The sequence below is a fragment of the Athene cunicularia genome (assembly GCF_003259725.1).
Source record: "Athene cunicularia isolate RWA chromosome 2 unlocalized genomic scaffold, athCun1 chr2_part1, whole genome shotgun sequence".
Taxonomy (NCBI): Eukaryota; Metazoa; Chordata; class Aves; order Strigiformes; family Strigidae; genus Athene; species Athene cunicularia.
In genome coordinates this window covers 135208485-135225279 of record NW_020799095.1, presented here as the reverse complement: position 1 = coordinate 135225279, position 16795 = coordinate 135208485, and positions in this window count along the sequence as shown.

Genomic DNA, 16795 nt, shown 5'->3' with positions numbered 1-16795 from the left:
CCTCAGGCTTGTGGTAGGGTCCTAGAGGCTGAGAGTCAAATGTATTTCTTCTGGAGCCCTTGCTCCGAGGAATGTGGCTGGTGAACCAGTTGATAAAAGTCAAGTTCTTGGCCTTTTGCCTAATCATTAAGCGAATAAGAGAGAAAGATTTAAAGATAGTGATAGGTAAAGGTATTTAAAGAGCAAATGTGAATTTTGGGGCCAAGAGAGCTTCTTGCTAGACAACTACAGCTGAGTAGGAAACAATATGGAACTTCACAAAAGATGGAGAAAGAGTGAAGGAATAAAACGATGCAATGTAGATGATGACCTTAGTGATGGGCCTGATGTAATCTTTTGCATGGAAAGAATAATAGAAATGATGGGGAGAAAAAACATGAACTGTTAGACTTGACTAGAGAGCCAGTATCAGCATACAGAGTGATCTCTTAGACATTTTTTTCCTCTTAAGTAATTTCATTTTAAATATCTGAACAATCAGCAGGTTTGGGAAGGGATTGAAGATGGCATAAAAATGTGTCTTGTAATTTTACTCTATGTTAGAGAGCCTATTTATTAAACTCACTCTCCAGGGAGGAGACCCAATATAGTATTGCTAATTACTTTTCTTCTTAAAATCAAGGTGATTGTTGCTTAAAGGAGCTTCCAGAAAAATCTAGAAATAAAAATTATTCTGCAGACTCTGTAAATTACAACAAAAAATACAAATTCATATTTTAATTGATATAGCCTCTGAAACATATCCATTTCTCTGAAGAACTCAGATGGATTTCTGCCTCAGTGAGACAAGATAGCTCCAAGGGTGTAATACATCAGAGCTAAGGACAAACAGGCTGGGATTGCAGAAGCAAAAGATATTAACAGATCTCCAGAGCTTTTGGCCTGAGGACTGAGAGTTGTTGGAGACTAAAGAGTCCCAAAGATCTGCTTGTTTCCCCATAGTCAGTCTGAGAGCAGGAACACAGGAAGTGTGCAGAGAGAAGAGTTGTCTGAAATGGAAAGCTTTAGAAAGGCAAGAGAACTTCTCAATAAAGATAAGATAAAATTAGGAAAGGAATCAATAAGAGAGTGGGAAAAGATTTATTTAGGAAAAAAAAAAAAAAGTATTTATTATTTTGAGGCATTTACAGCAGGTATCCTAGAAGAGGCCTTTAACTAGATGTAAGCAATCAGAATTTTTTTTAAATCAAATCTTTTACCATACTGCAAAGAAAGACCATAAACTGGGAAGATACTTCAGAAAATACAGTTTAAGTAAATATTAAAAATTTTAATATATTGAGGTTTTGGCTTTTGGGGTTTTTTAAAAAGGAATGGAGCCAGTCACAAGTCATGTCGGGGGTTATAGTTTGCCAGGAACGATTCGCCATACTGTGTGGCAGAGAACATGACTGCTTGTCATAGCTTTACAGCTGCACACAGACTGGGAGATAGAGAAGAATATTTGGATATACACAGAAAGGATGAAATTATGGCATCAACAAACAGAATATTAAAACCACAGCTTCATGCTGATTTCCTGAACAGTTTGAGGTGTCTGTATTTTTTCATTTAATTTATACAAGTCAGACTGCATATGTGGGTGTATGAGTCTTCTATGTCTCAGCAGACAGCTAAGAACAAGTGGTGCTGAAAGTAACCAGACATGCTTATATGAATGGCAGCACAATTGTATTTGCACAGGTGATAACTTGCCTGATCTTCCAATAAAACTATTTGTTTTCTACATCAAGCTTTCCTACATCATATCTGTAGTGGGAGAAAACTTCCATCCATCAGTATAGTGATCCAACAGAAAGAATAAAGTTTTTCTTTTCAATTGGAAGACTGAGCTCTCTTCATTTTTCTGATGCTATTTCCGTCATGTGTTGATTGGCTTCACAGTTTGTGGAATAAATTGTATGAAGTAAATGAGCATCATCAACTCCTCTGAAAGTGAGTGAAAACAGCTCCTTTAGAGTGAGAGGACCCTGAGGTCTGGATTCAGACTACCTATTTGCTGTACATTGCTAAAGTAGGGAGAAAGGGTTAATGCCAACAACGATTCAGGTCTGATGTGATGCCAGGGACCTACTAACTCTCCAGCTTGGCACTGTCTGCAGATGGTCCTGTCACCAAAATGGGATAAAGAACTTATCGACACCAATGTGATGTAGATAAGCAGACACGCCTTTATTAACGTCTGGATGCGCACACCTAGCTCATGTAGCAGGCTGATTATGGAGGCACAGCAATGCATATGAATCAAGTTCTCATACATAAACATGATAATTTCCATAACTCATTTTCTTATTCGGATCTCTTTGCGGTCATACGCAGTTGAGTCCTGAATTGAGTTGGGAGGCTGCTTGTGCAACCACCACAGACTACTGACCTAAAAGAAAGACACTCCAATGCCCTTGACTCAAGGATTTTGGCTCACATTGCAATTTTAAGATGCTTTGAGGCCCTTTCACAATGTAACTTTTAGAACACCTGGTCTACAGGGCAATAAATCCTCCTTACCGAACAGTCTACCAATGGTACTTCATCATGAGTCTTATTCTTTGAATAGAAATCTAGTTAACGATTATCACTAGTCTACATGGCTTTAGCCTGGGACTTTAAAAAGGTCTTTGTAGCAGCATAACTGGTTGTATGGTTACTCCAAATCATTCCTTATTTAAATCCAAATCACCAAAATCATTAAGATCAGCTCAAATTAATAATAAATCAGTAACATTTCCCCCCTTCGAGAGTTTTGAAAATCATTTCAGTACTTTCATATCAGAGTCTGTTTTGTTTCTGTCTCACTGTATGCTGGTGGGAGTTGGGATTTCTCTTATGATCATGCAATTGAATGCAGTTTTGCTGGTAATTTATTTCTTCAAGCAGGAATAAATCAACATTATCATTAAGAAAACAACCAGCAAGATAAATAACAGGCCAGTTAATGACCTTATCTATGAACTGAAATTCTAACCTAATCCACTAAAACTTTTGTCTATCCAATCTTCTGACATATCTTTTTGAACTTTTTCAGTATCTTCTACAATTATTTTTCTAGTATTTCTAGATCATGTTCTACATCTTGTGTCACATTTGCAATATGTATGCAGCAGTGATCTACTGTATTTTTGAGGTCTCCACAAAATCCATGTTCTTAGGCAAGAGCATGTCTAGTACCATTCTGTTTTGCAAAGTCATTCTTGAGGTTGCCTGCAACTGAAGATTTAATTCCCTGAATCATTTCTTTGTGACATTAGCCATATCTACTACCTGTCCCGTCAGTCAATACACCCATTTCCTGTTTCTGTATGATGCTATGGGATTCAAAAGGATTCTAGAGCCCAACCAATTCTTACTTCCATCAAGCGTCCATCCCATGTTTCAAATTAGTAACAGTCCTGCATTAGTTAAGAGTCTTGATTTACTCTCCTCAAGTGTTAAAAGTTAGGTTGAAACCCTGAGATCCATCCAAGATTTTTTTTGTGTTTGTTTTTTTTTTTCTAAAAAATAATTTGTTATGTGAAATAATAATGATGGATTAGAAACTCCTTTCCTTGTAGTCATTAGTCACTGCTCCTGGCAATGCTTTCAAAGCAAAAAAAGTAAAACAATTCAAACTTCCGTATCACTTTGAGGTTTTTGTCTTTACTGATATGGTAAATGATGGCTTTTCCTGAAACCATCATCTATGCTGAGTAAGTTATCATGGGTTATTTTTGCTTCATCTCTATAGGAAAAACAAAACAAACAAACAAACAAACAAAACCAAACTGGTTTCATCTCCTTCCACAGATGGAAAGTTGTGATGAATGACAGTTCAAGTAACTTGTCCAAAGTCACAGGGAATGTAGCAGACCTGAGACACAGACCAGAATACCTGGATTTTAAGTCTATTCCTAAGTCCTGTGATGCTGTGGCAAGAATTGCAAAGATGTTTTCATGCAGCCAGTATGTGTAAAACATGCATCCTGGTAAATTTTGCAGGTGCTTTGCAGTCATACAGCATTACATATGCATTTGCATGCTTAAATTACTGTGAATTAGGCACACTTTATCTCTTGTAGATATTTACACCTTCAAGGTCCAAAAGGTCCGTCAGGTCACCTTGTTCAATCTCCATTATAACACAGGTCAGCGCTTACCAGGTCTTACCATTGACAAATCATTAGCACTCATTATATGTATCTCTATAACTACAGGAAATATTTCAAATATGATCCTAATGATAAATAGCATGAGAGAATAACACGATCACATAGAATTATAGAATCATAGAATCATTCAGGTTGGAAAAGACCCTTGAGATCATCAAGTCCAACCACCAGCCCTACTCTACAAAGTACACCACATCCCCCAACATCTCATCTAAATGATATATTCCATCCTTGCCTTTGTCATGTTTTGATGTTTATTACCTCTAAACATGAGTGTTTGAGCAAAGGAGGAGTTGTGGGGGGAGTGTTCTCGTTAGTATATACTTTTATTTGCTTGATTTCCTGGGTATTGGACAAAGATTGTAAACATTTAGAAAAGTTAGTGAAATGTGGATAGGCCAAACATAGTATAATACTCTCATCTGCTATCCTGACACTGCCTGAGACGTCACAGATTTCAATCCATATCCATTCACAGATTCACAACTCTCTGACCCCCATTATTATAAAATTTATATTGAGCTGATAAATAAAATTGCTGTAAGAGACATATATCAGCTGAGCTTTACAGAAGTAAGGTCAATTAGCACAGGCAGTATAACAAATCAGGTGAAGACCACAAGGTTAAAATCTAGCTGAAAGTGATTATACTATAAGCACTTATTCTCTTACCATAAGAGCCGAAAGAGAACCTCTAAGACTCATTTTGGAGTTCTAGAAAGCAGGCATTCTTTATTGCAGTGCTGGCAGCACACATGAATAGTTCCGCAAAGGTGAGCGCGCCCCCATATCTGTAAGTCGCAGCTAATATACAGTGAGATTACACATATTCATGTTTTTTTCCAAGAAATGAGTTACACATGCATTAGATTTTCTGGAACTAATTACACTATCTGCATCTTAATTACGCACGCACTTTCTTGCTGGGTGGTGGTCTCAAGATGCCCCTGTTGGTCATTGGTGGTCTTCCTCACTGTATCTACTGGTTGGCCTCAGTGCTCACACATGCTCACAAAGGTCTATTTAGGAGGGGTTGTGCAGCTGCGTTGTATCTTGAGCTGGTTTGTTTTAATTTGTCCTGACCTTGTTCCTGTTATTTTAAAGAATAGGCCCCAACTGTCTTATTTATTACTGTCTTATCTTCAAACCCCTTTATTCTTCACAAAAGCACCAACCTTCAGCTGCACGTTCCAGAAGCTACACTGACATTGACCTACTTCATTCTCAGTGAAAAAAATATTTAGCAAGACAGAAAGCAACACGAAGAGGGGAAAAAAAAATGGTTAGCAAGGTGTTTGGGCTTACATTTCTATATTTTCAGTAGTAAACATATTTTTTATACTAAAATAAACATAAGATGCATGTATTTTTACATACTATACTTAGTTTTACATTACAATATATTTTAGCAATAATTAATGTTAGAAACATTTGTCTTACCATGTCAGATTCTACGCTTCCTTATGACAGCTGATAACTCAATATTATACTAGAAGAACATACAACTTTCAAGGATTAGAAACTATAATATTATGCTGTGTTAAACAGAATAGAGTAAGAGGAAAACCTCACTCTTTTTTTTTTTTTTTTTTTTTTTTTTTTTTCCCTTCTACCGCACTTCTCCAATAATTTAAAACTGTTGTCAACATGATGGCTTTTTTTTTTTTTTACATAGTAGTGTCTGAAAAAAACTGGATAACATCACTGAGGGTACACAAAATGCAACATATTCAACAGTTACACTACATAGACCATAATACTGTGACCTCGTATATTCTTTCTTGTGAAGACAAGATAAAATTCACAGGTGCTCAGCTCACAGTCTCAATGAAATGACTCAAGGTCAACAGTCTTTGTGTCAGCTAAAAATATTGTTTCCCACTACTTACACTGCATTGTACATTTTATAGATGAACATAATTATTTTTATTGTTTTATACAACAGATCCAAGCCATTAGTCTCCAAGTATAAGTTTTGGAATAGTTAAATCTCAGCTCATTTGAGTGGTATTTACAGGTGATCCATATTTTTGTGTATTACTGAAAGGTCAAAGAATTTGTGGATATACAACTATTGCCAAAAGGGCTTTTGAGAGCAGAGGTCAGTTCAGGTAAGGTTATAATGTGATTTTCTTGTTGCTAGGAAATTTACTTATTAAAGTGAATATTGACTGTGTATCTGTGCTCAAAGCCGCCAGCAATATCAACTAACAAAGCCAAGTGATCAAAAATGTAGTCTGTGCCTGCCAAAAGCAGCAAATGTTGACTATAAGAACTAAAGCTTCATTCTGCAACAACCTTAAAGTGCCTGTAGCTCATATCAGAGCACAGAACTCTGATTTTCACAATTTTAACACTGAAGGAAATGTGTGAGGCTACAGAAGTTGGGAAGAGTGATTTTTATTTTTTTTTTCCTCACAACAGCTCCAGTAGTGTGAGTATACTCTCTCTTGTAGCTCAAGTTGCCCATGTGCATCAGAAACAGTCCTTTGGTACTTTGCATCAACTTTCTGATTTCCCTCTCATCAAAGAGGTTATTAAGTGCATGGTATGGATAGCCATTCTTTCAAAATATTTTATTTATAATCATACCTGAAATATTCTCTGCATTACTTGCAGCACCATTGGCTCAAGACTTTGTTACTGCTGCTGAAATTCAAGAAGGTGGCAGGTGAGAAAAGACATGCAGAACAACTTTTATGGGGGTATAAATTGGGAATCAATTTGACTCTTAATTCCTCCCTATCTGAAGACAACAAACCATAGAGAGAAAGGGGGGAGCAGTTAGCACCTCCAGTAGTATTCCACCATGATCTCCTACCATTACCTTATAGTCAATATTGTCATCCCAACTGACACCTGAGGCACAGCATTCGTTTTGTTTAATGAGCCACAGTATAATTGCCTCTTATCCATACCCATGCTCACAGTATAGTGGCTTTTTATATTTTAAAGTTATCAGAGTGGGAATAATTAATTAAATAAATAAATATCCCTAAATCCATCTTCACCTTCAGAAAAGCAAAACTCTACAAAAATTACAATATGCTACAAAATTTCAATCCATCTGCATTTTTACGATGAGAAAACTCTTCCAACACAAACTTTTTTGACCAATCCTATAAGGTATAAAAATTAAGTGAACTATACAAAACCAAGAAAAAGTGACATGAAGTTGTTATTCCTGCTAAATTCCTTTTGCCTTCTTTTGGTTTCAGTATGAAAAATCATTATCTTTTTAAAGGCAAGAATTGAAACCATGTTTGTAACCATAGAAACTACCTTTAGTCACAAGTAGAGTAATTTTAAAACTATACTGCATAAAGTCCGAAAATATCGCAAGCTATTAGCGTGCAAATATGACAAACGTGAATGCAATTCTCTCTTTAAATAAACTGGGCTGGGAATGTAATCACACTTGTTAAAAGACTTGCCATATGAAGTGCAAATCCTTAATCTTTCTGGAACAACAAAAACACAAATACCTGTCTTCTCCTTTGCACCCTCCTTCACACTGCTTGGCAGAAACAGGACATAGCAAATTCATAGCAGCTGGCATTTGAAAGGGGGCATCCTCAGGTTACTCACCCTTGACACCCAGCACTACTTTGAATTTGCTATATGCTTTTTCTGCTTTAGATTATAATGAACAGCATTTGGACGCTAATTGCAGAATGTGCAAGTATTCTCTGGTAAAAATGTATATAATATAGGTTTTAAAAGTCAGTTATCTAGGTGTAATGAAATCAAGGTCATGACTCACAAGACCACATAAATATTTAAAACATTCTCGTTTTCATTTACACTCTTCTGCTCCACAACTTCTTTCTGTTCACAGTGGTTTCCTCCTTCAAAATCTCAAATAATTTGCATTTTCTCTCATTAATTTGCATTTTCTCTCATTTCAGTTATGTTCTCTTTTTCTGCAATGATTGTGGTATTCTGTACCTTTATTTGATATTTGCATTTCCTTAGTTAATGTGATTGAGCTTGTAGAAGTGATGAGAGCCGATAGAGCCTGGGAGTCTCACTTGATGCTCCTTCTTGCATGTCTAATGTCTCTGCTCTCTTCAACCTTTCCTCAAGCTCTACTTATATTCTTACCTTATTCTTTCATCAGTTACAATAATATACATTACATGATCCCACCACTCATCTGCTCCGTATTTCCATAACCTTCATAGTTTTCCTAGCTCCATTTATCCTCTCACACTTGCTGTTCTTCAGACATGCCAAAAATACAGCTTCTGCCACCCCAGAGGACCAGTTTTTGTACCAGGCATCATCCCAGATACTTCAGTTCTCTGTGGGGCTCTGAAGCTCTTCTCAGGAAGGTCACAAGGGGAAGACATCTCAGGGAGAAAGGAAGAAAGCCCCTCTAAAACCCTCAGCTTTAAAGACAAGAACGAAATTGGTCAAAATACAGGAAACCATCATTTGCTAGAATATAAATACATACTTTTTCTTTCTCTTACTTAACCAGCATCTTACTCACATTTAAACATTAGTGAAAGATAACTGGCTGTGGCTGGGAGCACTTTCCCTGAAAGGGAGCATCAAAATGTGGGGAGCCAGGTTTCACCAGGCTTACCTTCTAAGCAGTATACCTGTGAAAGAAGAGGGATGCCGTAAGCCTGGAGAGAATACATCATCCATTTCCCTCAGCCCACTCATCTAAATTTCTCTGTAATTCTCTGTTCTTCAGACCATATTCCTTATGGAGAATTGTGCATTGCCCTTGCCCATAGGCAAGGTGCTATGATTTCACACTGCAGACTAGGATTTGTGCCGTTGGCAACAAAAGGTACTTTGTTACTGTTTCTTCTTTCCCTGAGTTTTTTCTTTTCAGGTTTGGAGCCCACTGAGCTATATAAGCTCCCATAGCTGTTATCCATTTCAACATTAATGGAACTAATCTTCCTCATTTATAGTTAATCAGAGAGGGATCAGCCAAGTATTAACATGACTGAAAATCTCACTAATGTTTTTTGACTGTAAATACCATTTAATGCCTTTGTGGAATACACCCAAACTGCTACATTCAGTAGCTGAGCAAGGATCCTCTATGGCGTTTACCTTTCAGTATTCATTACTCCCCACAAAGTCTTAAGCTTCCACTTTTGCCGCCCCAGTTACTCATTAACAGAATAGAAAATGCTAAACTTATGGAGAGAGATGGATAAGGTATGCATTTTATCCAATTCAGTTAAACTTTCTCAGGAACAGCATGAAATCTTAGAAAGCACATGGGGTACTTGGCAGAGCAGGTGGAAAGCATGCACAGGTTTCAGAGAAAAGTAAATAGGTTAGGAGGTGGAAAAGGAAGTGGAAAAGGTCACTGTGTGCCTGTATGGAGCATTATCATAAGTGATATTTTTTCTAGATTTGCAAATGTACTGTAAAATATATGGCTCCTCTCAAACATTCATTAAATAGTTTTAACTGGGGCTGGGGCAGAAAGATAACATCTCTCAAATTCTAGGACCTTAAAAAGAAAAGGGAGACCTGGAAAAGGACACCCTCTATAAGTATAAATTCTCAGGTTTTATCTGAATTTCCAAATCATAAAAGTGGATCTAGAATACAAAAAAGCATGGGTTGCAGTATGGCATAACACATTATTAATTAAAGCATTAATAGTAGACACTGTATCTATTCATATTAGTTGACATTGAAAATCAGATATTTTACTGGGTTATAGTGTTATGTTAATAAGCAAGTTGGTATTTTAGATTAGATTTTGGGTTTTTTTCTTTCCTTCTGTACCTTTTCACAGCAAAGCAATCACTTGTAGACTATTAATCTTGTCTTTGAATAAAAGCCAGATATCCAAGAGATAGTGATGAAACATCTTAAAATGCTCAAGTGGAATATTGTACATGTGCATTTTACTTAATACTAATAGCCTAGTATGGGATAAATCCTGGAGCTTCAGAAGGCTGCTTGGTAAGAGTAAGTGGTTCATTCCCAGAGCACAAATAAAGACGAGCATGGCAGTGCTGTAGGTGATTCAGTCTTGCCCCAGACTAACTAGATGTGCAGCAGCAGGGAGAAGTCAGGAAGAAGCAAGGCAAAACCAGGAAGAAAGAGAGGAGAAGGGGGAATGCAGGCAGGTGTTTAGACAGCCCAGAGGATCCAACACTATTGGTGTTTTAGGAGCAGAAGACCACGAGGATTATCTAGATCCTCAGGCCCAGGAGAAAGGTAGTTATTGCCAATCATCCACAGAGTACCCACCCCACTTGGCACCTTGCTCCACTGTATTACAGGGCTGTCTGGTGAATTTGAAATGTGCCTTCTGGGGAGCAAGAGAAATGGTGTGTTTCTTACTGTTCTGTTTTCCTAACTTTTCATTGTATGTTGTTAAAATTAAAACATAAGCATTGAGATGCATTACATAACTACTCTTTTCATATAATAATGTGCATGTTTTTCTTTCATTATGCACAGAGGCTAAAAAACTGATGAAGTGGTCAGCCTCATCATCCAGTATTATGCCTAACTGAAAGAGTTATCTTCAAATGGTGGATTGATCTATTGTTCATATAAAAATCTCAATTCCTAAGACACATTGGGTTTGGGGAATGCATTTACTTCTGCATTTGATCACATTGTTTATGTTTCTAATGATCTTTTTATTTGGTTGTAATTGTTGGGGCTTTTTGCTATAAAATTCTGTTTCATAAATTTTCATAGGATCAAAATTCCACAGCTTAGTTCAAAGATAAATAGAGTAAAAGCAAACAGCCTCCTGCAAAAATACATTTTTGATTTTTTTTTTTCTTCTTTTCAGTCTCAGAAAGTTAAGCACTCTTTCTGGTTTGCAACATTGCAATCAACCCATACTATCAATATTACCACTTGAAAAATCGGATGAGGCATACTACATGTGATTAGCTTGTCTGGATGTCAGCATTCTAGAGTTATCTGAGATGCCCTAAAGTCTCCAAAATACTTGCATCAGGTAAGCAAAACACCTATAGGTAATATGCCTTCTTCTACAGAAGCACCTGTAGACCAAGCAGGTGATTTTAGGGAACCTTTGACAGCATTAGATTCCTTTACACAGGAATGCACAAAGTCGAGGAAACATCCATCTCAAAGATTATTATATCTAGAAGTTATATGGAGATTCAAATCAGAGCTGGATGCTGCTGCCTGGCTGCGAAGTGATACAGGTGTGGTGACACTACCTCTTCTGGAAGTTGTGTCCTCACTCATTTTTCTCAGTGGCAACAAAAAAAGCTCATTTAAAAATTAAAAAAGGAAACACTCTTCATTTAATTTCTATGTGAGAAAGGAAGAATTATGATATATTTTGTTAGGCAGTGGTCAAATATCTCTTTGCCCAGAACAAGTTCAGATTTCTGATTCCTACTCACAATTTGAAGTACATTTAGTTCCGGCTTTATTAGAAGAAATTGTTCATTTCCTACTCATAGAAATGTAATACATGAAAATCAGTTTAAAAACAAAAAGCAGCATGTTTGACTTTTCTGAACAATGTCTATAGAGATCACATTTAAATATTCATTGACAAAGTTTTATGTGTCAGACTTAGTGTTACAGATTTAACATAACAATTGAAAATTGACAGCAAAATAAATAAACCTAAATTGCATAGATGAAAATAATTTAGACTGTTAACACCTTATGCAGTGTTTTTTTAAAAAAATTATATAACAATGATTAAAAATATGTGGCTTAAGGCAAATCAGTAAAAATTGTGTGCTGATGACAGTGAAAGTTCAATTTATGTTAAAAGATTATTAATTTTTTTGTCATGAGAAATGGTAATGCATTCTTTCTTTTCTTCATTCCATGCACAGAAAACCATGAGTTAATCAGAAATAAAACTTTTTTAATATGCACTTTTCACATTGATCTTCACAACTGTATATCATTCAGTATTAAAACAATGGAAGGGGTAGAATGGGTAGTTCCCCCGCCCCCCGTGTAACATTTTAAAAAATTGCACTCTGTGCATCTCCACTTTTAGATCCAGTTCTTCTTGCTTCTGTGGAACATGCTGGATTCTTGTTTATTAATCTTCATGTTTGCTATATCCTGAAGAGAGCTATAAAAATGTGAAAATTCTCCTACTTCAGTGTTGATGTACAGGTTTTTCTGTGAGACATCTCTTCATTCAGCGGCAGAAAGCACTCACATCTGGAGTAGGTATGGCAGGGATATACAAAGCACTGACACACAATGTTAAATTTTTATGGATGCCCTCAAGTGTTCAGAACTTGCCAATATTACAGACTCTGACTTTAACATGTCATGTGCTTATTTCAACACCCAGTAAACCTCTCTATTCATGTCTGAAAACAAAGGATCACTTTTGTGAATTTTGGAATGGCTCCATTTGGAAAACCACAAATCTTTTATCTGTTTTCAGATGAAATATGAAGCATTTACCACTCAGAAAGAATCAAAACATGTGCTATGGAAATGCCAAATTAATTAGTTAAATGCCACACCAAAGGTGCAGTAAAAGTTGTAAGTGCTTTATATAAATAACAACCCCTAGGAATTTACAGCTGTTAAATTAGCTACAACCTTTGCTTGAATTATATAGCCCTGATCTTCAGTTTTTAATTAAGTTTTTCCTTGTGCAATAATTTTCAATATGCTTTTGTTGAATTCAAGATGCAGTTGAAATACTGTACAAAGAAAAAAATGTCTTTAAATTGGAAGATTGCAGCTACATGACTCAAACAAAGGCTATCTTCTGGAAAATACAAAGAGCCAGATCACTTTCAAACCAGATGTTTTTTAAATGCAAATTCACATACCTAGAAGTAAGGAATACCTACAAAATTGGCAAGTACATCCTGGAATGAGTGAATCCAGAGAGGTGTTAGCATCTAAATTAAAAACTATCAGATCATGGACTTTTTGGATGCTGTTCTGACAAAACTTAAGTCACAGATTTATCCTTTGTAGCTTTAGGCCTTTTGTCGGAGTTGCCAAAATGTAAAGTTTGTCTCTGAGTCCTTATATAGGCAGTGCCAAGACGCAGGTACCTCCAGAGGGTGATGCAGATATTTGAGAAGTTGAGCTACTCACTGAGGGTCTCTGTCTTTCCCTGAACTACTGAGCTCCCAGCTTTGGTACATCAATTAAGTCGCCTAATATGAGTCAGATAAATCTGGGCCCATGTCTTTAACAGTGAGGCTGACCATCAGCTGAGATGTCTGCCATAGAAAATTGTATATTTTTGATCTGTTACCTTTGGAGTAAGATGCACCCAGAAACAAGTTACACATTGTTCACGGACAAGTCACTGAATTCACTACAGACCTGAGGGATGTGGTACTGTGGCATACAGCAGACCAAACTCTTGGTGACCTGTGAAGCAGTAAAGAGCGATTAGAATGCTGTGGATTTCTCAAAATCCTTTGCTTGTGCTGGCCAGTACTTCATGCATCAATCCAGCGCTGAATTCACCATCCTGCCTCAGCAATGTCCCCTCTCTCCCATGCCAATCAAAGTCACATGTCACTTCTGAGCAACATTCAAGACTAGAAAATACCAGCTGAAAAGCTGATGGCTTTACCACAATTTCTCCTTGAATAAAGTAATTTGGGCTAGAAATTTTCTGTGTTAGTTTGACTAGCTCCATCCACTGCACTGCTGCTGTGTGTCCTCTCTGCAGTGAGCTGCAGCAGCAGTGTGACAGTGCACAGGGCGGGGAGGCAAGAACAGACCTGTTAGCAGATTATCTCCATTGTAAATACTGTCCTACTGATGCTAAATTTAATGTAGTGCTAAGAAATTTGAACAAGCACTCCTTCTTATGTAGCTTTTTACATTGCCTTAGTTTAAATTCACATCATTAAAACTGGATTTATCTTGGGGTCTCAGTCTGATTCCTAACAATCTCCCTATTTTTAGGATTAGATTATTTTCCTGTTTCATGGGTTTCTCTAATTGCTACCATAAACTCAGGAAGGAAATGCTAGAGATCAGTCATCCCAAATCATTCCCACATCCAAGAGCCCATGTCAGTCATGAAATAATAATGAGCTACATACAGTTAGCATATTCAGGTGGTTATTTCAGGTGTGCTTTTAACATTCAGCTAGAAATACAGTGCAAGGTCCACTGAAACACATATTGCAGAATGATCCAAGACAAACAGAAACCAAGGCACATGGCAAAGCAGATTCTACCTTTCAAGGAAATGAATTGTTCACTAGTCAGTTACGTTGGTATAAGATTCTTGGTCTAAAGGAAAGAGTTCTGACAGCTTTTCAGCTCAGGAGGGAATAAATGGCTTCTGAGGAGAAAGGGTGATTCGGACTCTAAATCTGTCTGATGGTGTGATTGCAGAGCTCTGATGGAAGTTCTTTTATACAGGTGAGCTCCTTGGTGAAAAATCTCTCTTCGTGCTTTAGATGTATCTTGAAATATACAGCAAGCACAAAACCATAATTCTTTGTCAGAAGAGAGGAAGTCAGCAGAATTTTTAACTGCTTTGGATGCTGCAAATTGAGTATTGTATTTAGATTTTACCTGGCTGTCATAGGCAAAAAATAGCTTAAATTGTGAATGCTAACAGGCAGCAGATAATTGGGTGTACATCTGTCTGCAAAACAATGTTTGAATGTGAACTTTTGCACTCCGAAGCAGAAGCCTGATACCTGCTAGATACAATGGGTATTGCCTAGTTTTACATTTTGATAATGCCTGAACTAAAGTGGCACATCTTGAATCCTCCCATTAATAGAGATGAGACAGAAGCACCTGCTAAAAGGCTGATCAGGCACTGAGCTTCTGCACACAAGCTACTTAGACTGGGAAAAACGGGAGCTTGGGGCTGCAAGGAGGGTCCCTGAAAAGAAAAAAAAAAAAAAAAAAAAAAAAAAAAAAAAAAAAAAAAAAAAAAAGTCATAGTCTTGGAAAAAAGAAAGGTGCCCAAAGGTGGCAAAGATGCTGTCTGGAGGAAAGATTGTGGAAGTTGGGGAGATAGAATGAGACATATGCAGGGGGGTGTCCCAGGACCTTGGCCAGTAACACCCAGTGCTGGTAACTGCGAGCGCGCACAGCATGAACAAACACAACTTTGACCCTGGTGTTCCTAAGCTAGCAGCGACCTCCCTCCTGGGAAGGAAAGCCAAGACCTACTGAACGTAATGATGGGAGGGAGCAAGTGAATGTGAGAGATAAAGTAGGACAAAAGCTCTAATTTTGATGGTTCTTGAATAAACCCCAGTACCCAGATACACTGCAGGCTGTTGTTTATTTTGTGTTGCCCATGACACTCCAGCTTGAGTCGTGTGATTGAATACTGGAGTAATAACCAGCTAAGCATCTGTCAGATGTATAAACCAAGGTCCATGGACACCTTAAGACATACCACAGCTCCTCAGTAGCTCCTCCACTACAGTCAAAGTGACAGAGCGTGTCCACATTTGACACGGGTGGGCCAGCCCACACAGGGTGGGAGATGCAGGGCCCCTCTCCAGTGCTGGTGATTCAAAAGGCTCCCTGGTATGTGTAAGGTAGTGGAACACACATCTCAACTCTGAAGGTCACAGGAAGAGTTTCACAGCAATAGAAAGGTACAAACTCTTCCTTTTCTGAATTACTAATATCGTTATCTCTTTCACACAGACCTGCATTTATGGGAATATAATATTGCAGTTGTAGTTCAAAAAATGCAGTACTAAAGCAAATTATGCTCAATCTTTTATTAGACGTATTAAAGGATCCACTAAGGATCCATTTTCTTATCAGAGGTGGATGACAGATCTACTGATGATATCATCATACCTGGATTTTGGCCACATTTTGTTCAAACCCTTTGGTCTGTGCAAGTTCTGTGTTGCTGAGTGTGAGGAGTCTGAAACCAGGAGGCAGCTGGCCGTGTGGTCACAGACTGGCATTCAGCACTGCTAGTATGTAAGAGACAGTGAGTTCTCAATGAACCCAGGTGCCACAAACTGTGCTTGGGAAACCATTTTGAGAGTGTTCAAAAGCCTCAGCTGTACCTGTCCAGCACAGCAGCACATCTCACAGCTTTGAACTCTGAGGTTCTCCAGTTCTACATGCTTTGATATGCAATGAGGTCATAATATGTGTTTACGACAACAGTGCTCACTGAGCTGAGGACTGTGATATCAAAGTTGAAATATTTTGACTTCACTGCATGATTAAATGTCTTGAGGAAAAAACAGAGTTATACAGGACTATCACAAATCTTTAAAGCATATTTCTCACATAAAGATAAAGGTTACCTCTAGTATGTTGCCTCTGGAAATGTTCTGCCAGGTTGCTATAGCAACCTCTGCTATGTAAATTAGCAAGAGCTTTATCACAAGATTTTTAGATTGTTAGATTTAGGGAAAAAAAAAAATAAAAAAATAAGAGCTGAAGTGAAAAATAAGCTGGAAAAGCATCTAAAGGGACCAATTAGTAGTTAGTTGTGGTCCATTGGCAACTAGATACTAAATGATTTTTTTAAACTAGTTTTCAGTCTGGTTCTATTTTCCCCTTATATGGTCTGTACTGGCGAAGGCAGTGGCACTTAATAAATTCCCATTTAGGCTTAAAGCCATTTTAAATCATCCACTTATACCACAGAAGTACAAAAGTACAGAAGTATAGTAGTGGTAAACCTCAGAGATGTAAGAAACTAAAAGACT